Below are 24671 nucleotides of genomic sequence, written 5' to 3' on the forward strand. Positions count from 1 at the left end.
TGAAAAGGTTGTCGGCAAGGACTACAGAGTTTCTCTGGCAACGTGCGGTGACGAGCCTGCTTCGCCAACATAAGGAACCTTCTTGCGTTCGCCCCAGCAAGCTTGTCGTCCTTGGAGATGCGGTTCTTCCAGAAAATGTGAAAGAAGTCTTGGAGAAAGGCCCAAAGTTCTGCTTCCCGGTTCATGCCAAGCGGCAGGAGTTGCTGGGCATGGTTAGAAGGGTGGCCGGCCATGCGACGGAGCGTGGAAAAGAGAGGATTATAGATGACGGTGTCGCCTGCCTGACGAGGTGCGTCGGGGCTAACCCCCCGAAAAACCCGCCTCTTGAAAAGGTGTCCAGTGCCCTCAAAGGAAAAGGTCTCCTGGCGCTCCAAGCAGACAAAGATGGTGGCTTTGCTGTCCTACCCGTGGGTTTGTTCCAACAAAAGGCGGTTGCAGCCATCAACAAAAACTTCAAACTGGTCAAGTTCAACGCACGAACGAGAAAACGACAAGCACTCAAAATCTTGGATGACTTGCACCTGGATGCCATCAAGAAGCGAGCAAAAGATGAAGAGAGGGGCTTCCTTGAAATATTCTTCACGGTAAAAACCCACAAACCTGGAATGCCACTAAGATCCATCGTATCGGAAAAAGGAACATGGCAGTGCGTTGTCAGTCGCTACCTACAGAAGCACCTCGGTTCTTTGGTGGAAGATGATCCTTTCATGGTTCGCAGTTCTTCGTACGTCGTGCAGCAACTGAACGTTTTGCCCTCCCTCGAATACACTGGTTTCTCCATTGATATTGAAGATTTATACTACTCTGTTCCTCATCATGGACTCCTAAGCACGGTCAGAGAAAAGATCATCACAACAGGTGAAGTTCAATTTCAAAATGCAGCTGGGATTAGCAGTGACAGTTTTGTAGCCTTATTAGAATTTTACTTAGGCTCGACCGGCATTTCATTTGAAGGTAGCTTCTTTGTCCAGAAAAAAGGTGTATGCATAGGGCCTTCAGTGGCACCTGTACTCTGTGATATTTTCTTGTCAGCTGTTGGGAACCAAATTAAAAGTCATCTTATAGACCCACGTGTAGTATCCATTTTTAGATATGTGGACGATTTTTTGGTTATCATGAAGAATGTTCATGAGTCCGATCTAGCTTCGGCGGCAGAAAGTGTGTTATCAGTCTTCACCAATAACAGCCAGGGCCTCAAGTTCACGTGGGAGTTACCAGTGAATCGTGAACTGCAGTTTTTAGACGTTAGATTGGTTTTCATGAAGGATCACCTATGCTGGGCATAGAATCCCAGATCAAAGAAAGGGCTGTTGCCGTTTGATAGTGCTCATTCAAAACTCGTAAAAAGAGCAATAATCGTTAATTCCCTTCTGAGCGCTTTAAGAAAGTCGTGCCATCACAGGATGTCATCGAGCTTTGCTGCCCAAATTCAGAGGTTACATGAAGCCGGTTACCCGCCCCATTTGATTTTGGCTCTTTCTGAAATGCTAGTTCAGAGATTGAAGCGGCCTCGGGATGAGAAACTTCTAGAAGCAAGAAAAAAATCGGTCCCTGTGATTCCCTACATGCATAAGGTTTCCCATGGCATTAAAAAAGTAGCAAGCAAACATCAGGTGCAGGTTGTGTTCTCGGCCCCATCAAAGTTGTCAAAGATTTGCACTATGTCAAAACCTGAGAAGAAACGACCGGTTTGCCCTATTAAACATCAAAAACAGTTCGCGAAATGCAGATCACAAGTGGTATATCAGATTCCTCTAAGCTGTGGTCTTGTGTACATAGGGCAAACCGGTCGATGTTTTAATGAACTGGCCAGCGAACACATGCGGAATGTGCGCCAACAACATGGAAGTTTCCTTGCTGACCACTGCAAGACTTGCAAAGGGTGTAGTCAGGATTTGAGCAAAACAATTTTTTTGAATAGCGGTAAAGACAGATTTGAGCGGGAAGTAATGGAGGCATTTTTTATTAAGAAAGCGGGAAGCGCATGCGTGAGTAGGCCTTCAATTTCAATTAGTGACGCTGAGGTGGCTTTTCTCGAAGGCTGTCTTTAGATTTTACGTTTTATCTTTGACGCTGGGAGGTTTTCTCAATGATTTTGACGCTAGAAATAGTTCATTGACGCTGGGAGGTTTCCCCGAAGGTTTACGTTTTCATGTCCACCAAAAATTTTCCGCGTTTGTTGTTGGTCATTCTTTCATTATCACAATTTGTGTTAAATCAGGATTGTTGAGTTTGCGCTCTGGTTGCCTTGTTCAAGCGTTTGTATTTCTTTTCAGAAAGAATTGCTTTCATGTGGGTTGCGCGCTCTTCTAATCTCGTGACTTATAAAATAAGGAAAATGTTATCATGTGTATAGTGCAGAATGCATATCTGTCTGTAATAGTTGCGCCTACTTCCGGTGTTAGGACTTTTGATGACAATTTCGTTTTGATGTGTGATAGGCTTGCGAGATATGGCTGGGGTGATGCATAAAATGTAGGGGTCTGGTGCAATAAACTTCAGTTGCAAGTTGGCGCCCGTCCTGTTGTGTTCGTGTCTCCTTTGTCTTTGTTGTTTTCGCGCCGTCGGAACTACTTTCAAAATATGAACCAACTAGCCCAAATCAAAGTACTTCTTGACCATTCCCTTGTCATGCGGCAAGCTGTATGTGGGTCAGACGGGGAGATGCCTCAATGAACGCCTGAAGGAGCACAATAATAACGTGCATAACACAGTAAAAGGGCATCTCGGGATTAATTGTAGAGACTGTGAAAACAAAACTTGCCACCCTGACTTCACTAGCACACGAATTTTAAGTAAACGCAGTGACGGATTAACACGCGAAATAATCGAAGCAGCGCACATCGCCTGCTCTAAAGACGCATGCGTCAGTAGCCCCTCTTTATCGATCAGTTCAAAAGAATTGGCATTTTTAGTGAAGGGAAAATGATAATGTTGTTATCGTTCTTGTTCAGTGTGACATGCATGAATTGACTATGAATCTATGAATGGATGGTTGTTTTCCTTGTGTTGTTGGAACTGTGTATATATGGCTTGTTCCAAACAATAAACACCAGTTGAAAGTCAGCGCTCGTGTGTGTCGTGTCTCCCTTCTTGTCCGTGTCTTAGTGCGCGCTGTTCCGGTGAAAATGAGTTACCAACTTGCCCAAGCATCTGTTTTAACGAGTTCCTTTAGGTGTTACAGTCGCGATCCTCGCGTGCTTTTGCCGTCTTCTCAAATTTCAATCCATAGCAGCATTTTCGTTCACTTTCACACCGAGAGTGTCCCTCGAAGTGTTAAACTTGATCTGCTGCTTTTTCCCGAGTTCCTGTTGGTGATTTTGGTCTCCATTGTCGCTTGTTTTGTTATATAAAGAGTACTGTTTCATGTGCACCGTTTTTCCACGTACTTGTTGGCCACTTTAGTTTGTTTTCTATTGTCACTTGTTTCGTTTATGCACGAACCTCTGTAACTTAACGGAATGTTTGCCATGTTTTTTTTTTTACGCGTGCGGTTCTGCTTCGTGAGGGAGCTTTCACGTTAGGTGCGTTTGGTTTCTTAATTGACGTGTCTATTTTTCTGAGGTGTTTTCCTGCCAGTCACCTCGTTCGCCTGTAATATGTGTGATGATTGTGAATGTTATTTTTGGTTCTTTAGTTCTTTCCTTGTGTTTGGCTTCTGTGATACGGCTGTGTGCTGCGTAAAAATGCAGGGTGCGGTGAAATGAACCCGAGTTGTTAGTTGTCGTCTGTCCTGCTGCTTTACGTTCCTTCTTGTCCGCACGTGGTGTACCCTCTCTGGTTAGTGTCCTTGTTGCGGCGCCGTTCATTCCTTCTTGTCCTCGTCCCATTCGAGCCCTTTCTGTTTCAATCATGGCTACGAACCAACTAGCTCAAACCAAAGTACTTCTAGTAGTTGAGTCCTCAAACTTTGGCCATGCTCTATGCAATATCTGCTTGACGGAATGATGATTTGGTTTATCTTGGTTTGGTCTGCTTCTTTAATAACGGGTTGGTTACATTGACCTATTCGTCAATATCCTTCTGATTTACTGCTGTGCTTCCTAGATTCCGGAATTCGTGTCAATACATTGCCTTTCTTTGATTGCTTTGCGTGTGACTTCTTTCATTTTGACTCTCTTGCGTGTGCGCAATATATATGTGTTGCACTATACTGGTATGCGGTGATTTAAAAATAATAATTTTTTACTAGTTTTCTTATTCACACCGAAACTCAACGAAACGCAAATTCCGTGACTCCTGATTGATGTCATGGTGCGTTTAATGTGTGAGGAATGAAAAGTAAATTCTGATTATTCTGAGCACATTCATGTGAGCTTGCCAGATATTTGGTTCACGTTGCCGGCTGATAAAGCGCATGGCCCGTCCAGATTGTTTCGCATGTATGCTTTATGCATGCGCAGTTTTCATGGTCGCGGATGCAAGCGGCGGGCAAAAGCTGATGTCTTGCCTTGAAATGCCAATAGTTACCTGCTTATGATGAAGAGGACGTAGTGGTTGGGGCCCCAGCGGGGTAGTGCGCCCTTTCCCTTCAGGCCTGTCCTTCCTGTGGGGTTCCTGCAAGCATTTATAAATGTCGCCAATAAAGAGAATACGAACGAAACACTGATAAAGCACACCGAAAGCAAAGCTATCCCCGTACCGTTTTTCTTTCAGTTAACATGGCGCAGTGCGAATCGCAAAATGAGCAAACACCTTGGAGTGTGATATATTGTAGATTGTCCGACTATTTCTTCATGGCTGTGGTTAGAGTTCCGTCTAGACGGAACTACAATTTGCGCTAAAGTTCCGTCCAGACGGAACTGTATGTAGCGATGGGGTTCCGTCCAGACGGAACTGTATCTGACACCATACAGTTCCGTCCAGCATTATCTGCCACAAGAGTTATGTCAAGACGGAATTAAAGCTGGCGTTAGGGATTGGGAAACCAGTTTGCTTGCATACTTTTGCATTTTTATTTTAAAAAGTGGCAATCCTGTTCCGTCTAATGTGTGACAGGATATTCTGCTGCATCATTTTATTTTCCAAGCAGTCAGTGAGAAATGGCAATAAAACGAGTTTTGGCTTTTGCTTGTTAGTGCGTTTGCATAATGCTTGTTGACCGTTTGTGTACGTCTTAGTCTTTTTCGCGCTACGTCATCTTGCAGCACAAACAGCGACAGGGCTTCACTTCACTTCGCGAAGAGTTTCTGCACTCTGCTTCTAACAGTGTCATTTTCCCGATCCTGCATGCGTGCACGGAATTTATACCTTCGAGGATGTAACTGAACGCAGTACGCAGGCAGATATTTTGGTGCCGTATACATAGTAGAGAGAACATCTGGGTCCAGATTTGTCAACTGGTTATTCCAGAGGCAAGGAAATGCTTTATGTGGGTAGAAATAACCCATTTTGTATAGTATGGAAAGTACGGACATTACACAGTTTTAGTTTTACGTACGTAGAACCTTCACGCGCGTAAACGTGAGCAGTCTACGTAGCGTACGCTCGTGTCGCTTCGTACAGTTTTAGCTACACGTACAGGACGCAAACTGTGTAGATCTGCCGTAGAGCCTAAAAAATGCGCTAGCATGTTGAGCCGCGCCATCTAGTACAGATAAAGAAAACTAATTTTGTATAGTCGAGATGCTTGGAGCGGAGCCAGGCTAAGCCATAGTGCGGGCGCTAAATGCTTTCCCCCTTTCTTCTGACAAACGTTGAGCGATTTCATTTCACCGAATTGTATGTTGGATGCTATCTTCAAAGGGATTGCATTCCTTTACGTCCCGCGGCACATTTAAATCATTGCCTTTCGAGAAGCGAAGGCGCGCTGGTGTCCCACTCATGTTGACGACGTGTGCGTATGGAGTCAAACCGTGCACCGTTTTGCTTTTCCAGCTGACTGTGCCGAGGGTCTCGCGATATCCCGCGAGGTTTCCAGCTTCACGTGGTCTTGCTGACCGCTGGCACACTCGTTGCTATGACGACCACAGACGCTTCTCCGTCAGGCTTAGGAGCTGCTGAAACGGACTTCTATGTGGAAAACAAAAGCTAGTTCTCACCTAAAACTTTATGCGAGAGCAAGAATGGACCAACTGAAGGCAAATACAGCAGTTTACAGCACAATATCACGTCGAGGGATTAGCGACGAAGCTGTTATCGTTGCGAAGCGGGTGGGCAGGGAGCCGCCATCTTGCCAACGCCACGTACGCAAGCAACGTGAAAACCGCCGCGCAAAGATCCGAACCTCATGTGCGTCCGTGCGACCGTGCGACCCACGCCGACACTTCACGTTCTGCGCATGCGCACTGGTGACCCGTAAGCGCTCCACTTACGTGAAGCTTCTACGTACGTGAAGCTAAAACTGTCTATTGTATAGACGGAACTCTAGCTGCAGTAAATATTCCGTCTGGACGGAACTGCAGCAGCAGCAAATGTTCCGTCTGGACGGAACGCTAGACACTCCGTTTCATCATTGCTCTGCGCACGCGCGCAAACCCTATAACTTCATTGCAATCGTTCGTTTATTTTGCGCTTATACAGCACCTTCCTGTTCTGCCCCCGTGTTTCGTGTTTTGTTTAACTTTTTTTTTTAAAATCTTTTTTTATTTATTTTATACAGAATACCCCTAAAGGCCCTCGAGAGGGTATTACATAGGGGGGGGGGCACAGGCAATTGAACAGAATAAAAAAAAACAACAAATGTAAAACAAACAACAAAAGCACAAATAAGACACACTGGATGAAATAAGTAAGCAAAAGAATCAATCAAAAGCACAAATAAGACACTTTGCATGACATATAAGTAAGCAAAAGAATCAAAAGAATGGCAGCGCGGTAAAGAACGAAGATTACTGCATTATTAAAATTATACAAACAGAACACTAATACAATGAATCTTTTTAGTAACAAACCCTGCAAAAAAGGAAGCCATGAACAAATAAAATAACAATCTATGCGAAGAGTTAAGCAGTAGTTATTGAAGATATAAGTTTAAAATATTTATCAGGATCAGTGGTGGTTGCGATATGTGAAGGCAGAGTGTTCCAGTCAGATATTGTGCGTGGTAAGAATGAATGCGCATAGATAAATGTCCTGCACGTGAAACGTCTAACTTTAAAGGGATGATCGCGGCGGTCAAAAATCGAAGTAGGCAAAGAAAAAAAGTCGTTATGAAGTGATGGATGATGATAAAGTTTATGAAAAAGTGACAGTCGTGCAATTTTACGGCGGAGACATAAATCCTGGAGACCTGCGCGTTTCTTTAAGGCTGTGACGCTGGTGTTACGTGAATAATCGGAGTAAATAAAACGAACGGCGCGGTTCTGCAATGATTCAATGTTATTTATTAGGTAAGATTGGTAAGGGTCCCAAATAGCCGAGGCATATTCAATTTTAAGTCGAATTAGAGTGGTATAGGCATGAGCACGGAGGTGAGGAGGAGCATGCTTTAGGTTATGTTTTAAGAGACCTAATGACCGATTAGCAGATGCAAGCATAAGGTTAATATGGTGGTTCCATGCTAAGTCTGAATGAAGGTGAAGTCCTAAGTACTTATACGTGGTGACTAGCTCGAGTGAGCTATTATTTAAGGAGTATGCTGTTTGAATTCGAGACATTCGGTTAGTAAAAGACATCAATTTAGTTTTTGAATGATTAAGTTGCATAAGCCAGGTTGAGCACCATGCTGTTACTGAATCCAGGTCAGATTGAAGGGATTGGCAATCGGTGTTAGAATAAATTTTGCAATAAATTACACAATCATCAGCAAAAAGTCTGATATGGGAAGAAATGGAATCCGGTAAATCGTTGATAAATATTGATAAGCACACTTCCTTGTGGGACGCCAGAGTGTACTTGGCTGAAAGACGAATTGTGGTTATTGACAGTTGTAAATTGAGACCTGGAAAACAGAAAATCTTTAACCCATGCAATGACAAGAGGGTGAATATTAAGCAGTGCTAGTTTCATTAATAACCGGTTGTGAGGTACTCTGTCGAAAGCTTTAGAAAAATCAAGAAATATGGAGTCTACTTGAATGCCAGCATCAATCGATGAATGTATGTCGAATGAATCCGGCAAGTTGCGTTTCGCAAGAGTAGCCTTTACGGAACCCATGTTGATATTTAAAGATAATGTTATGTTCTTCAAGATAGTTAATTACCTGCGAGTGAATTACGTGTTCAAGAAGTTTGCAAACAGTGCTAGTTAATGAAATGGGTCGGTAATTTAGTGGTGAGGAACGATCGCCAGACTTGAAAATTGGCACAACTTTAGCTAGGCGCCAGTCCAGCGGAATCACGCCTGATGATAGAGATTGTGAAAAAATAGCGGACAAGATGCGATGAATACCATCAGATGAATTTTTGAGTATTTTGTTATTAAAGCCAAGGTGATCTGATGCTGATGTTGTTTTAAGCTTCCCTAGTAAGGATAAGATACCGGTCTCACTGATAAATATTTCGGACATTGATGTATTAGAAGTGCTGACAGAAACAGGAGATAGAGGGAGATCTTCACGGGTAAAAACGGATGTGAATGCGTTATTGAAAAGTTCGGCGCATTCGGCCACTGGAACACTGCTGCCTTCCGCGTTAGTAAGAGTAATGTCAGGATGATTAGCGGGGTTTATTATCTGCCAGAACTTCCGTGGATTGTTTGTTAGCATTGCCGGTAGATCGTGTGTGAAGAAGTGCCTACGTGCAGATATCAACTCAGACTGATATTCCTTATCACATAATTTGTACCGTTGCCAAGATTCGGAGTGTCTGTTCTTGTCGGCTTGTCTGTAAAGGCGCTTTTTCTTGTTATTAAGGCGACGTAGATGCCTATTAAACCAAGGTGCTGTGTTAGTGCAGGGGATACTGATGACGGGTATGAATCTGTCAATGAGAGTAGCAAGTTTCACGCTGAACAGGTTCCAGTTCGTTTCCACGGAGCATGACGAAAAATCGTGAAGAAAATGATCAGCAAAGACTGACAACTGAGCGTTTATTTCGCCGAAGTTTTCTCGGTTGTAGCACCTTATTTGTTTAGTACGAGTTACCTTTTTATGGGCACAAAATTCAGGTTACCCGTGATTATGGAATGGTCGGAAAGGCCTTCTAAGAGCGCAATGTTGGAGCAAAGGTAAGGATCACTTGTCAAGATAAGATCGAGAATATTGGCTGTAGTGGCGGAACGACGCGTAGGTTCAGAAATAAGTTGTTGCAAAGAGAAATCGAGACAGGACTGGAGGAAAGCCTGAGCTTCGGGATCATTGGCAGGAGCTGTTAAAGACGACCAGTTAATAGCCGGAAAGTTAAAGTCACCAAGTAAAAGTAAGCTTGAATTCGGAAAACGACAAGTAAGATCGCTTAGTAAATTAGAAAACTGACTTGGGAATGAAGAATTCATGTCCGGAGGGCGGTAAATGACGCCAATGATGGCGACCGTGGGACCACAACTCAACCGAACCCATACCGATTCTATGTACGACGTGACCTCGATAGGCACAGCAGTGAGCACTTTACTGACAGCCAGAAGGACACCGCCACCTCTACGGCCCGTGCGGTCACAACGAAATATGTTGAATTCGGAGTCACAGGCGAAAATGACATCATCAGGAACCATGTCATTTAACCAAGTCTCGGTAAGCGCGATGACCGAGGAGCAGCATGAATCAATTAAAGAAGAAAGAGCTACGTTTTTAGAAAGAACACTCCTTATGTTAGTGTACAGAAAACTGACATCGTAATTGGAGCAACGCTGCGCGTTTGGCCGCCCGGGTGGTTTGCCAGCCACTTTACGAGAACTGGAAGGGATGCGTCAGGCAAGGGACACGCGCACTGCGCTACTGGTTTGATCATCCCAGAAATACGAGACACCATTGATAAGCAGTTTATCAAAAGACAAACGGACCTTGTCACCTTCTTTTTTTACTGATTTGGCATACTTCCACAGTTGGCTGCGTTTCTCACGAACCGTTTTCGAGTAATCTCGCGAAATGCTGAAATCGGTATTTTTGAGTTTATAGCCCTTACTCATAAGCGTTTCGACTTCTTTTTCGTTGAACAGCTTTGCAATAATGGGTCTCTTTTTTTCCTGAGAAAAACGGCCTATGCGGTGAGCACGGGCTAAGGAAGACAACGTGATACCAAGTTTGCTAGAACAGAATTCGTTCACAAGACGCTCAGAGTCTTCCCAAGTTTCAGACTCATCAGTGTCCTGAACACCATAAAAAAGAATGTTAGACCGGCGGGAACGATTTTCCAGGTCGTCAAGTTTTACTTGAATGTTGGATACATCGTGTGTACAACTCGTGGCAGATACTGTGGTAGGCACTGACTGTTTTTTAAGTTCCAGTTTCTGCACACGGGTAGCTAAAGACAGTAAGTCACTTTGAAGAACTGGAATAGACTCGATTTTAAGTTCAAGTTCATGCACACGATCGTTTAAAGTCTTCATTTCATTTTGCAAGCCCGCAATCTACGCTACCGGAACTTGTTCAAAAAATAAACAAAATTCAAGTGGTTAATTCTGCCAACATATTTGCAATCCCTTCGTTTTCGGGTTTCATTTTTTTGCAGAATCAGGGAGGCAAAAATCGGGTGATAGTTTCTTTTTAGTTCGAATTTGGATGCAAGTTCAGGTTATTCAAAGAAAATATTCGTAATTCGGTTTATCGGTCTTTATTCTGCAAGGAAAGAAAATTTACTGTGAATGCTCTTAGTTGTGCGCGACACCAAATATCCTTTTTTGTTCAGCAGTTCCCATTATTCATCGAAATGGCAGGTTGCCTTAAAAAGAACTGGTTAAGAAATGAGATTTTTTTTCTCAGATAATACGGTTATCTCTTCGTGTAGAATAACATTCTCCTAAGCAGCAACGAATGATGATATAACAGCTATGACTAGGAGAGCTCTGTAGAAGTGGGCGGTGGGTAGGCTAGATTTGATAGCGGCGAGCTCTCTTACGAGACGAAAGATCTGGTTAAGCCGCGCCAAAGCGTGAAAGGCTCTTACCCCACAGAGAGAATAAAACAGCCAGAGCTATCAAAGCTCATCATTAAGCGCAAGGTAACCGACATAACGATGCTTGATATGGAGAGAATCGAGCATGCTCTGCAGGCCAAAATTGAGCATGCTCTAAACAATGGAGTTAGCCTAAAAACAGTGAAGAGAAAACTAGATATAGGTAAAAAACCAGATATATGCGCTATGGGCAAAGAGGACACTGTCTTTATCAATATGGATAAGATAGTTAAAGTAGTCGAAGAGTTTTACCCAAATCTATACAGAAGCGAATTTAATCAGAACGTTACTGAGAGAGGCAGTTGAGCACAGCAATGGGACATCCCGCCAGTAACGAAGGAGGAAGTAGAGAAAGCCTTATGAGCAATGCAAAGAGGGAAAGCATCTGGTGAGGATCAGATAATAGCAGATTTGTTGAAGGACGCAACAGATATTCTGCTAGAAAAACTAGCTACCCTGCATATGCAATGCTTTGTGACCTCCACCGTACGAGGGGCTTGAAAGTACGCTAACATTATCTTAATTCATAAGAAAGGAGACGTCAAGAACTGGAAGAATTACAGGCCAGTTAACTTATTGTCAGTTGCCTGCAAGGTATGTACTAAGGTGATCGCTATTAGAGTTAGGTCCCCCCCTAGACTTCAATCAACCAAATGATTAGGCAGGCTTTTGTGAAGGATACTCGACAATAGATCATATTCACGCTAACAATCAGGTGATAGAGGAATGCGCGGAATATAACCAACCCCTATATATAGCCTTCATTGATTACGAGAAAGCATTTGACTCAGTGGGCACCTCAGCTGTCATGGAGGCATTTCGGAATAAGGGTGTGGAAGAGTGTTATACGAAAATATTGGAAGTGAAAGGGGGCTTCTGCACAAACAGAACAGGGGATGGTGAAAAACAGGGGATGGGGGTTCACGGAGGGCGAAAATGAAACGGTGGGCAGCGTAGAAGACAGCCATTCCAAACGTAGCGATCTTATGCAACGCGGCGCCACTTCGTCTTTCATCCGCGCTTCGTTTTCGTCGGCGCTTTGTCAGTGATTCGCCTGGGCGGTATCAGGCTCGGCCGTCATGGTTCACTAGAGTTTCCCCGGGAAGAGCCAGCCTGGGGAATTATGGCGAGTGCAAGAGGAGCGGGTCGTAGTGGACGGTTTCTCGGCCGCGATGGCACAAGTCCGAAGACGGACTGACGTAATTGCGTCGAAAGGGAACATCGAAATGCCGAAATTGCGTTGAAGGTTTTCCTTGCGCTTTTGAAGAACGATTGTTCCCTTCAATTTGCTCCAAGTAAACAGTGGCTGGAAGAGGAGATGCTGCCAAGGTCGTTTCGAAAGAAACTACTGGAGGATGCCGGCTCCCCAGATAACGTAGAGGCTCATGCCGTTGGAGTGGTCACGGATATAGTTAAAAGCAAAATATTAAATCAATTGGCTGAGGCCAGTGCAAGCGATTCTGATCTAAAGTCAGTTATATGCTGCATAAGAGAGGCCGGTTACCCGGTCGGGAACATGAAGACAGTCCCTGCCGAGTTTTTCTCCGATAATAATTTCAACAGCGCATGCTACACACGAACACAGGACGAAAAGACCCACACACGAGCGCTGAATGAATGAATGATTATGAATGACCAACTAGCCCGTCAGCTCACTATTTTCCCTGATTGAAACAAATATTCTAAAAGGTACCAAAGTCTTCATCCCAAAGTCAATAGGGTAAAAAAAGTTTAAACGGTTACAGGAGAGTCATTTTGACTTGAGTAGAGGAGAAGCAAAAGCTCGGCAGCAACTGCTTTGTCTCGGACTTGCTCCGATATCGAGAGGATGTGAAAAGGTTGTGCTGCAGGCCGGAAATATACGTATTAACAACAGCGCGAGCCATCTCTGAAATTTGAGCTGGGCGGTTGTTCCTACTCTTGTGTTTACAGTGCCTTTTCGGACTCCCCAGAATTTGAGAAACTAACCGACCCCGCAGCTCCCATTGTCCTTGAGAAACTGAGCTGTGGGCTTGTCCGTTGCAGGTCAAATGTTGGAGTTTGCAGCCACAGCGATCCCAGTTCTCCTTGCATGAATCTGCTGTTTTTGCATCCAGGTGCGAGTTAAAACATACTACGTGGTATCCTAGATTTACATATTCTAACGAATTTGCTTGAAAGGGGTTGAAATCATAATAAAAAATCCTGCAGAAAGTGCAACCCATAGCAAGCTCGGACTGCTTTCCTGCTGTTCGACGCCAGTGGAGGACGGTGGTTCGCTTAGGGAGGCACTGCATGAAAGACTGCGCACGCGACTTGCCGACTTGAGCCGACAGCCAAAATCCACTATCTTCAAACGGAAGCCACTGCGAAATCACTGCAGTTACTCGATAAAGCAGACATGGTTAGTGTTCGTGACAAAGAGTGCAGTCGCAAAACAGCAAATGGAGGGGCCGGCGTCACTACTGCTATACCAGCTGCTTGTCGAAGATGAGACCCTTGTTTTACCTCCTAGTGCGCGTAGCGTAGAATCCTAGGACACCCGTTGCCGTATTTGAGGCTGCCTTGGTTTCTGTAAACAGCTGATGCACTGGCTCACGATATCCTGATCCTGATCTTTACCAGGGAAAACACCTTTTAGTGCAGTGCATAGAATGACAAAAACAGGCGCCTGTCTGGTCCCTTTTATGTATTGCGCTAAAAAGTATCCCACCTTGGAAACATACACCGCCTAGCCCGCAGATAAGCGACTGGTCTTGTGGCGCCTGGGACGAAACACATCGCACAAGAACGACCTGCTACAGCAGAGCTAACTTAGGTTCAATTGAGAGCCCTAAGCCCATTTCCAACCCGTTTTTCTGCCGGCAGGTGCTGTGTCTGGATCGACAGGTACCGTTTGGACCAAAAGAGTTCTGTTTAAACCTTTCCTGTAGTAAGGGAACTGAGATATTCCTTCGAGTTGGAACAGCTGGCTAGCAAGTATACTTTCAGCAGGCGTATCTGACGCCAAAGCTCGGATTTTACGCAACAGTAACTTGGTTTGGGCTAGTTGGTAACAGTTCTTCGAAAACAGCGCACACATAGCGCCCGTCCTGTCCACTTCTGTGTCGTCCGTGTCATTTTCGCGCTATGTTCTCGAAGATCGGATTTTACGGTCTTGGAAGTGCTATTGCCATGCCCTACAAAATGTGGCAGAAGGCCGAAGAGCAAGCACACTATGAATAGAGGAATACATGATGTGTTCTTTCCTTTTATTGCCACTACTTTATAGTTCAACGTTGTCTCGGTTTTCCAACGATCCTTTAGATTCTCATTCGGCCCAAATTCGAGGCTTTACTCGATTTATTTCGTTGTTCTTGCACCCTCTCTGTGTTTCTATCGCTCTCTTCTTGGGCCTCCTTGCCTTCATTCACTTTGTGTTTGTGCATGTCGTAATTGTAAGCTTCTTCGTCCTCCTCACTTTTGCACAGTTCGATTGAGGCCGGCATTGCACATATTGTAGGTGTTCACCCTCTCAAACGACGCGTACCAGTCCCTGGACGTCGTTGTGTCTAGTATCGCTGAATACAGCGGGATCACGTGCAGAGAACGGTGTGTGAAGCGGGACCTTGTCTGGAACCTTCGTGCATGGTAGTTGCAGATGGCGTCCGATCGCGGCCCCAAGGTGGCGGTCTCGAATAACCTCCACGAATAAGAGAGGCTTGTAACCGAAGTAAAGTTTCGGTATCATTAGGAAATATTGAAAGCAAGGTCGTGCCATTCCGGGCGCAAGCAATTAGGGCAGTGATATCGTGCACTAAGGCTGCGCTTCATTTCCCTCACCTGCCTCGACACCAAGATTAGGCTCGTACGTCACGACTCACTGATGGTCGGCCAGAAAGAACTTTGGAATAAAGAGGTGTCAACTTTTGCGGCTACCATTCCTTTATTAGCAATGTCCGGAGCAAAGATAGATAGGGCGATATGGACACCAAAGGTGCGCATCATGCGCACCTTTGGTGTCCATATCGCCCACTTTCCGACAAGAAAACTGCGCCATGCGTTGGTAAACGTCAAAGACCCCCTTCCCAAAGAAAAATATCCTGGCGTAGTGTATAAGATTTCTTGTTCCGACTGTGACTACGCATACATTGGCGAAACCGGAAATTTCGAGAGGCGGCTAAAAGAACATAGTAACGATGTACGTAACAAAAAAGTGGATTCCAATGCTATCGCCGAGCACGCAGTATCTACAGGCCATGACATCGACTGGGGTCGGGCACACTTGCTTTCAACGGAAAAGAAGCTACGCCCCCGCCTGCACTTGGAATCATTAATCATCCAAACTACTAGTCACACCCTCAACCGCAACGATGGAAATCTTAACCCAATCTACGCACGCTCCCTGCGCCCTCTTTTCAAGCATATGTAATGCCACTGAGCTGCTTGCTTCATTTCAATGTGAACAAGGCTCCTGTACGGGAGCCGAAACGTCTGTTTTTGTTTTCCTTTGGTCGGCGTTCCTTCTTCATCGTCAACATGTTTGTCCCCGACCAGACGAGTTTTCGTCGAACTCTCGACTACTTCAAAGATAGATGCAGCTGAGGCCACTTCCGTCTGTCCCATTGAGCAGGTCAGGATACTATATTTGCGCATACATAACGTAGGGACAATGGCATTTCCATCGCAGTGCTATTTTTCACCTGTTGCAATATTCACGTATGGAACGAGACCGGAATCAGACCACTTTCATGCGCCGCCGCGGTGACTCAGCGGTTATGGTGCTCGGCTGCTGACCCGAAAGACGCGGGTTCGATCCCGGCCGCGGTGGCTAGAATTTCTTTGGAGGAGAAATTCTAGAGGCCCGTGTACTGTGCGATGTCAGTGCACGTTAAAGATCCCCAGGTGGTCGAAATTTCCGGAGCCCTCCACTACGGCGTCTCTCATAGCCTTAGCCGCTTTGGGACGTTAAACCCCATAAACCAAACCAAACCAAACCACTTTCATGCAGGCAGTTCTTTGGGATCTTTTAGAAATGAAGACCGAAAGCAGTGCTCCTGCTTTACGTCATGGTGTTTTGCAGCTTTTCCCGAAATGCGATATGGGTAATGCTTGCAGGTATTCCTTCTGCGTGCCACCCTTGAGCCTTCCATGCTGGGATTGCGCAAACCAAGAAATGGCTGGTTCACAATTTGCACGGCATACAGAGCGACACCTCGCACAAGAGCTGAAAAACAAGTCTCACCTTGGTACTCCTTCGCTCTCCAGGACGTAAATGACGTTCGTGCCATCTGCATCATCAATCCATGACCTACGGTCGATGCTGATGCCAGCCGGGGACGTGGAGAGGCAGTTCCACTTCAGGGAGGGCAAACTTTGAACGTTTTCATCTGTGCTTAACCTGCAGAGCAAAAATTAAGACGCACAAACATTCCTTTGCTTTTGTTTTCGTAACTGCGAGCTTTTAATCTGAATAAAGTGTCATACATAAAGTAACTTTGTACGTAGAGCACAGACTGCTGGGTCGTTGCGAACGTGTCTGATAGGACTAGTTAGTAATTCATGGCAGCGAGGGTCATCATATAGCCCAACTTTTTGACACAGTCCAAGAAAAGACGGACACCTCCACGTGGATTTCAGCTTGTTATTTATTTCAAGAAGGAACACAACATTTACAGGCAACTGGGGCGGGGAAGCACTTGAACGGCAGCTGAGTTTGCTGCGCAGCACAAGCGCTTGGACACAAATTCGACATGAAATGACAAAAGAAGCCACGAAGAAGAAAAGGGGCGTTCAGAGGGCTAAAAAAGTTATTTGATCTAAGACTACCAGTGTAGCGCATTAATCAGCGAAAGCTGGTTGACATCAGCGTGCGAGATGTCTGGAGTGGCAGGCCCACTTTCACATTTGACAGGCGACTACCCGAATGCGCGTCTCACAGGCCCGTTTCGTCGTCAATACGCTCACGTGGATACTCGGCGTTCTTTCACTTGGAGTCTTCGGTTCGACTGCGTTCCCAGCACAGTTCCCGCACTACCTGAGCTGCTTGTACGAAGCAGTGCTGTTTTTATTTGCAGTCTAAGCCATCCGTTGATTTTCAGGAAAGGAAAGGCGCATAAGTGACTTTTACAAGGCGGCTGTGGCGTGAGCAGCACGGACGGCACTCCTGGCTATCCCGGCTCTTTCTTGTGCAGTACCACTGGCCTCGTGCGAGCAACGTCGACTTCAGCGCATGGGAATCTGAGGACCGCATCGACAGTTATCGGCACGCCTGCGCACAAGCTACGCCTGGATAAGCTGTGACGTCAACGCATTTGCATCTATAAAACGTGACGACTGACCGGACGACTTTTAACAAGGCGGCTGTGGCGTGAGCAGCACGGACGGCACTCCCACTTACCTGGCTATTCCGGCTCTTTCTTGTGCAGTACCACTGGCCTCGTGCGAGCAACGTCGACTTCAGCGCATGGGAATCTGAGGACCGCATCGACAGTTATCGGCACGCCTGCGCACAAGCTACGCCTGGATAAGCTGTGACGTCAACGCATTTGCATCTATAAAACGTGACGACTGACCGGACGATTTTTTGCAAGGCGGCTGTGGAGTGAGCAGCACGGACGGCACTACCACTTACATGGCTATCCCGGCTCTTTCTTGTGCAGGTTGGTGCTTTGAAAATTGTGACATAACAGCTCGTTCTGTACTTTAAAGCTGCTACGCCACTGCTGCCATTTTTTGCATGCAACTGTGTCATTGAAACTGCGTTCCTCGTGCAATCATGCCAAATAAGGATTTGCTAAATGCGTTTGAAGGTCTGAAGAATGAAATTAAAGGTGACTTGAAAGCTTTCAAAGAATCCCTTGAGCGGGACATCCGCTCGAAACTCAGAGACATAAGAAGCAGCCTGAACTTCATAAGCGAGAAGTACGATGAAATGAAAGATGACCTTAAGAAGTCACTTGAAGAAAATGAGCATCAGCGAAAGACGAATGAAGCCTTACAAGAGCGATGTGACTGGCTAAAAACTCAGCCTAAAATCTGCGAGGCACGCTTGGTGCAATGTGAACAATATTCAAGAAATGCTAACATAGAAATCAAAGGTATACCCGTTGAACCGGAGGAGGATCTAGCTTAAATCATGGGAAAAATCGGTAACGCTATTGGCGAAGAAATCTCGGCCTCAGACCTTGATACATGCCATCGTGTTCCTGTGTATGGAAACACTTCTGCATTTAACGTTGCTGCCCAGTTCGTCCTCCGAAAAAAGCGCGATGCAGTCCTTCTAAAAGCGAGAAGCAATAAGAAGCTTTCCTGCAAAGAACTTGGGTTCATGGAAAAGACAGAGGTGTATATAAATGAGCATTTATGCCCTGATCGCAAGCGTTTGCTAGCATTGGCAATCACAAAGAAAAGTGAAGCAGGCTGGAAATTTGTCTGGGTCCGTGGAGGTCAAATCTACGCACGGAAAATGGAAAAGAGCAAAGTGCTAAAGACTATGACCACTGAGGACGTGAACAAAATGACCTAAGTCAGTGCACTAAATCGATGGCTCCTCTTGAAAATGGAGAGCTATCATTTGCTTGCTGCGGTAGCTTTAAACAAGGTTGCCGAGGAAGCAAGTCTGAAGATTTTCCATTTGAATTGCCGATCGGTGAACAACAAGAACGGCCCCGCCGCGGTGGCTCAGTGGTTACGGCGCTCGGCTACCAGCCCGAAAGACGCGGGTTCGATCCCGGCCGTGGCGGCTGAATTTCTCGAAGGCGAAATTCTAGAGGCCCGTGTGCTGTGCGATGTCAGTGCACGTTAAAGAACCCCAGGTGGTCGAAATTTCCGGAGCCCTTCACTACGGCGTCTCTCATGGCCTCAGTCGCTTTGGGACGTTAAACTCCAATAAACCAAACCAAACAACAAGAACGATGAAATACAGTCAATTTTCGACTCTTTTAAATTTTCCTTTTAAGTCGTAATGTTCACAGAAACTTGGTATCATGACGAATCGAACTATTTAATTTTAGAGGGCTACACGCATTTAGCCCTCAATAGATCTGACCGCAAAGGTGGTGGCGTTTCAACCCAAGTGTTGAATACTCGCGCAGTTACAGAGGTAAGGCAGTTCACTTTATCTACTGCTGACTATGAAATGCAAACTGTTGAGCATGATCGCGAAGCTTACGCTGTTTCATATCGCCCCCCAGACGGTAGTTTCGAAAATGCCTTGAAATGCTTGAAAGCCTTTTTGATTATGTGTCCACCAGTCGACAATCACTGGTTTTAGCGGGTGACGTGAACGTTGACATGCAAAGCATCTCGACCAGACAAACAGAAATTATGTCCCTTTTTGATGCTTAGGGGCTTTCGAACCTTATCAATACTCCCACTCGCATAACCTGCTCTACATCTTCCTCTCTAGATATCATCGTTACTAACTCGGAAATTTCTAATGCAAAGGCTGGCCCACTTCTATCAGACGTAAGTGACCATATTCCAACTTTTGCTTTCATTCCTGCTGCAAGGTCCACTTCTGCCCGACAAAAAGTTTGCAATAGCTATCAGCGCATAGATATGATAACCCTGGAACGCTTCCGAACGGATATGTGTGCAGCTAGGTGGGATGATGTGATGCGCTCAAAAGATGCGAATGACGCATACAGCATCCTGGTGGACAAACTAAGGGCTTTGTACGATAAATGCTTCTTGGTTGATCGTCCTCGCAAACAAAAAGCTAAAACGCCGTGGTTAACGCAAGACCTACTGCGCAAAATAAAAGTTAAAGAGAAGCTGTTTGCACAGTTTATTAAATCCCGCGACCTGTCAAAGGTAGAGAAATACAAGAAATACGGCAATTCTCTTAACCGAGAGCTGAAATCCGCGAAGTTTAATTACTATAACAGCACTTTCTCATCCATGTCTGGTAAAAATGTGAGTGCGAAATGGTTCCAACTAAATAAACTCTTAAACCGAAATCCCAAATCTCCTGTTACCTCATTAATAAAAGACGGCATCGTTATTACCGGAGACGATCTCTCAAATGCATTTAATGAACATTTTCCGAGTATCACAAAAACCCTACTCTCTTCCACCGCACCGACTCCCGGTTATGCTTTGCAAACACCAATTGTTGCCCAGTCTATATTTCTTTTCCCCGCAACTGAAGCTGAAGTCGTAACAGTTTTTAGGAACCTAAAATGTAGCAGTGCAGAGGACAAAGATGGATTCCGCATAAAACCTTTTAAGTTTTTTTTATTGACTTACTTGCTGCACCGTTAACTCACATTTACAACATTGCTCTCGCTACAGGGATCTTTCCGACAGAAATGCAAGTCGCAAAAGTTATTGCCATTCATAAAGGAGGCGACACATCAGATTTATCAAATCACCGGCCCACTCGATCCTGCCTGTGTTATCAAAGGGTTTAGAAAAAATTGTGTGTTCCAGAATAACTAAATTTTTAGATAAGCATGGTGTCCTATCTGACCAACAGTTTGGCTTTAGACCTAAAAAATGGACAGAGACAGCTTTGATTAAACAAAAAGAACTAATAGTTGAAGCCTTTGAGAAGAAATGCCTGGTCCTTGGCATTTATGTCGATTTTTCAAAAGCATTCGACTTGCTTAACCATAACCTGCTGCTGCAAAAACTGGAACACTACGGAATTAGGGGTCACTTTGTCTCAGCTCAAATCATACTTAGCTCATCGCAGACAAATGGTTTCTCATAATAACAAGCTATCTAGCCGTGAGCCACTTCTCTCTGGTGTTCCCCAGGGCAGCATAATGCGGCCCTTACTATTTCTTGTTTACGTTAATGACATCTTTTCTACCCCTGCCGTTGACCTTGTGGGCTTTGCTGATGATATTACAGCATTGTTGTCGGGTAGCACAGAAGCCGAATTATTTTCGCGAGCAAATAACTTTCTGGAATATCTACACGAGTGGTCAAGAAATAATCATCTAAAAGTGAATTCTGAAAAAACGAAGGCCGTCTTATACCGAACAAGAAACAAAACCGTTCACAGCAATTTCACCCTATCATTAGGAGGCAAAACAATTGCAATCGTGAAAAACATGAAATGCTTAGGAGTTATCTTCTCAGATTGTCTCACTGGGACGAACAGGTCAATCATGTTCGGAAAAAACTGAATCGCTTCAACGGTCTTATTTGCCAACATAGGGACACACTTCCGTCTCGAGTAAAGGTCCTCATTTATCAAGCATTCTTTCTCCCATCACTGACTTACTGTCTCACAGTTTGGGGAACGACGACCCAGCACAACATGTCCAAACTAATAACAGTTCAAAAGCGGGCAATTAGACTCATAGCAAACGTATCGTGGCAGACCCACACACACCCATACTTCATTAAATTTGGCATTCTAAAGATCACTTCTTTGTTTCCTTTCCGAGTGCTATCAATGTACAAAACTGCGGTTTTTACTAACAATAAAACCACTCTCTCGCTTCTAAAAATGTCTCGCTGTTCAACCGTCTACGATACCCGCTCTCATTTTCCTTGGTCACTGCCTCTTTGTCGGACCAAATACGGTATGCAATCTTTATCTTATATTCTGTCAAAATACCTAAACATTTTAGAAAATAACAACATATCGCTAAAAGACATGACGGTAAAGAGCCTAAAAACCATTTTGTATCTTCTTGAAGACGTTTTACAACTTGTTCTCAACTGTGACTAAAGCTGTAACACGTTTGAATTCTGCTTATGTTGTACATCTGGATGATGTGATTCTCTTGGTTTTTCAGTATTTATGACGCTTTTTGTTGTGTTTGTGATACTAATGTTGATGTGCCACTCTAAATATTCCATTCATGTTGATACTTTATTTATTGTTTTCAACTGCCTCTTCTGCAGCTGTCTTGCAAAGCAGACAACTGCGGTAATACGTTGCCTCAGCAGTGTGGGCGCAGGGTGGCTCTCAAGCTGCATTCAAGCAGCTTTTGTCCCTGCGTCCTCTCTCTCCCAGTGATACTTGTACCACTGTGAGCGACAAATAAACTTCAACTTCAACGTCAGTGAACACCTTATTGGTGCTTTGAAGTACGTGGCGCTAGTGTCTAATCAATGCCTTCCGCGTAGCGCGTTGCATGGATGATGCCGTTGTGCCCACTGAATTGCCTCTGCTAAATGGCTTATAAAAAGCTAAACCAGCTTTCACATCAAAAGTTAAAAAAAAAAATGTTGGTATACACAGATAAAAGGGGTGAATGAAAAAGGTAAAAAATCTGAAAAGCCTCTAAAATTTCCAGGACGATAAGACCGAGCTACTCAAATGACATGTCGCTCAGATAATCTGTTTCACGTTTTGTTGCAGCTATCAAGGGAGTGCTAACAGAAATCTTCTCATAGCCTCAAATAGTGGATGGCTTCTATAGTTACACGAGTGGTTTACTATACATTTTGTACAAAGTGGGCGCGGTGAAGAGGCTGGAAGGCTTGGCTCACCGAGCAATTCTTTTTTGCTATTCACGTATCGCTCTTCACGTATCGACGCGCTATAGTTCTAACAAATGCTTCTGATTAACTCTATGCTGCACTAAACTAGATACAACAATTCGAGGCTGCTCATGTGTGTGACGTCGTCTCCAACCGACCGAATTAAAGGAGTGCTGCACTGCTTCATCGAAAGTGGCTACGGCGAAGCGGTGGCTTATGCCGCTCATCAAGCAATTCTTTTTTGCTCTTCAGTTTTGGCTGGTTCACTCCAAAAGTGACGTCTCGAGGGGGAATTATATTTGTCGTCATGTTGCACCCACAAATGTACATGCTTAATGCATACCACTTCTATAGCCTATACAAAGTATTGCTGTGCGGCGAGTTGTCCTAAATCCCGGCCCTAGTATTGAGGAGCTGTTTTCAAGTCTCATGCAAGGTAAAGTTGATATCTCTTAGCGGTGGCATCTGATAGCAGTCATGAAATCCCAGGATTAAAAACACATCAAAAATCTACAGAATATATGGTAAGCAGTTACGGCAAGAGGCTCAGCAATTGAGAACTTAACGCCGAGCAATTTCAGGCACAGGCTGGTGTAAATAAAACAGTCTGGCTGTGAGTAATATTCACGAAAAAATCCATACAGATCATGCTAAGCTCATCGACTCGATCAGAAGACAGTAGCCGGAGATCTACGCGTCACTTCAGAAGTATAGCCTGAGGGGCGAGTTGGTGCATGATGAAATGAACGGCGGCGCAAGAAGGACACTAACAAGAGAGGGCACACCACATGCACACACTACTAACTGTTTACTGCATGGAAAGGTGGCATATTTAAACAAACAGCTCAGGCATGACACTCATCGCATTATCGCTCCGAACCCAACACGTGGAAGAAGCAGCAACTTCATGATAGCAGACAAGAAACCTTTAACCTCTTCCGAAAAAAACTAAAAGATTCTGATAACAGAACTTAGAGGAGGCCATCTCGTAGCAAAAGCAGTGTCAAACAATCGTAGCAAAAGCAGAATCAAACAATCGTAGCAAAAGCAGAGTGAAAAAAAAATTACAATCATAGCAAAGGCAGAGTCAAACGCATTAAGCAAATGCAGTCAGAACCCGAAAAAAACAACAAACAGAAAAGACAAAAACAGTGACAAATTTAACAACCCGCCTAAACAAACAACCGACGGCCGCTAGAAATGCAGGGCTGAAAAGATGCACAGTACATGACGTCACAAAAAACTGTCAAGAAAGGACACTTCATTTCTACGGAGGGATACTAAAGAGTCGCTAACACAAGTGCTTCCCTTCTTATGGATCATAAAAGCCTCAAGAATTTCACGTCCCACCTGATCGCGACTCCTGCCCAGAATCCTTATTCCGTTAAGCACTGGCTCACACTTGCGATCTTTACAATGTAAGAACAAATTCGACCTGCCTCCGTTTTCTAACGATTTTTCATGTTCCCGTGTCCTGTCGTTAATGCAGCGACTCGTCTGGCCTATATAGACCCCCCACGCACGTCAGTGCGATTTCGTACACCACTCCGACGATACAGGACACGAAATGCTTGCCGTGCCTCTTTTCTTACATGGCTTTCTTATTTTCGCTGATCCGCTCAGCTTTTTTGGCGCAGAGAAAACGACAGGAACGTCGTACCGGCCAGCAACCTTGTTCAAGCTGTGCTCCACACGGTTTATATATGGGACCACTTGTGGTCGCCTTGATCCCGGCTTAGCATGGGATTTTTTCTTTTTGCCTTTCATTTTTTGAAGAAGGGTCTCCGCTACGCTGCAAACAACAGAGCACGGGAAGCCAGCCATATGAAGCCTTTCGATCTGATTGTTGAAGCTAGACTCAGCCATGAGAGCACAGGACTTAAGCAATGCGGACTCGAGGCAAAGTGAAGCGATCGCCCTTTTTACTGTCTTAGAGTGCGCCGATCCGTACGGAAGCAGTTCCTTTTTTGCTCGTGGGGAATACATCCAACATACTCGTCCTTCTAAAAACTTGATATTAATATCTAAAAACTGTAAGCTGTTGTTGCCTGGAAGTAATGAGTAAAAGCCAGCTTAGTCCCTGTTGTCTGAAAACGGATAAGACACTTTCCACTGTGCTGGGGAGCGTCAATGCAGAGTTAGTACTCTTTTGTATCACCAAGAAGACGTCCACGTATCTAAAAATTCGCAGGACTGGGCCACTGTCAAGGGAAGAAGCTAAAGCACGGTCAATAGTTGATAAGAATACATTACACAATGCAGGGGCGACACAGC

General features: G+C 44.8%; 1 pseudogene; it reads right to left on the bottom strand.

Annotated features, from left to right (window-relative positions):
- Window positions 1–24671, bottom strand: part of LOC149367578 (ADP-ribose pyrophosphatase-like) — a 246244-nt pseudogene that overhangs the window by 181114 nt on the left and 40459 nt on the right.

The sequence above is a fragment of the Amblyomma mixtum genome, chromosome 1, assembly GCF_055824585.1.
Source record: "Amblyomma mixtum isolate Tamu chromosome 1, ASM5582458v1, whole genome shotgun sequence".
In the NCBI taxonomy this organism is placed as follows: domain Eukaryota; kingdom Metazoa; phylum Arthropoda; class Arachnida; order Ixodida; family Ixodidae; genus Amblyomma; species Amblyomma mixtum.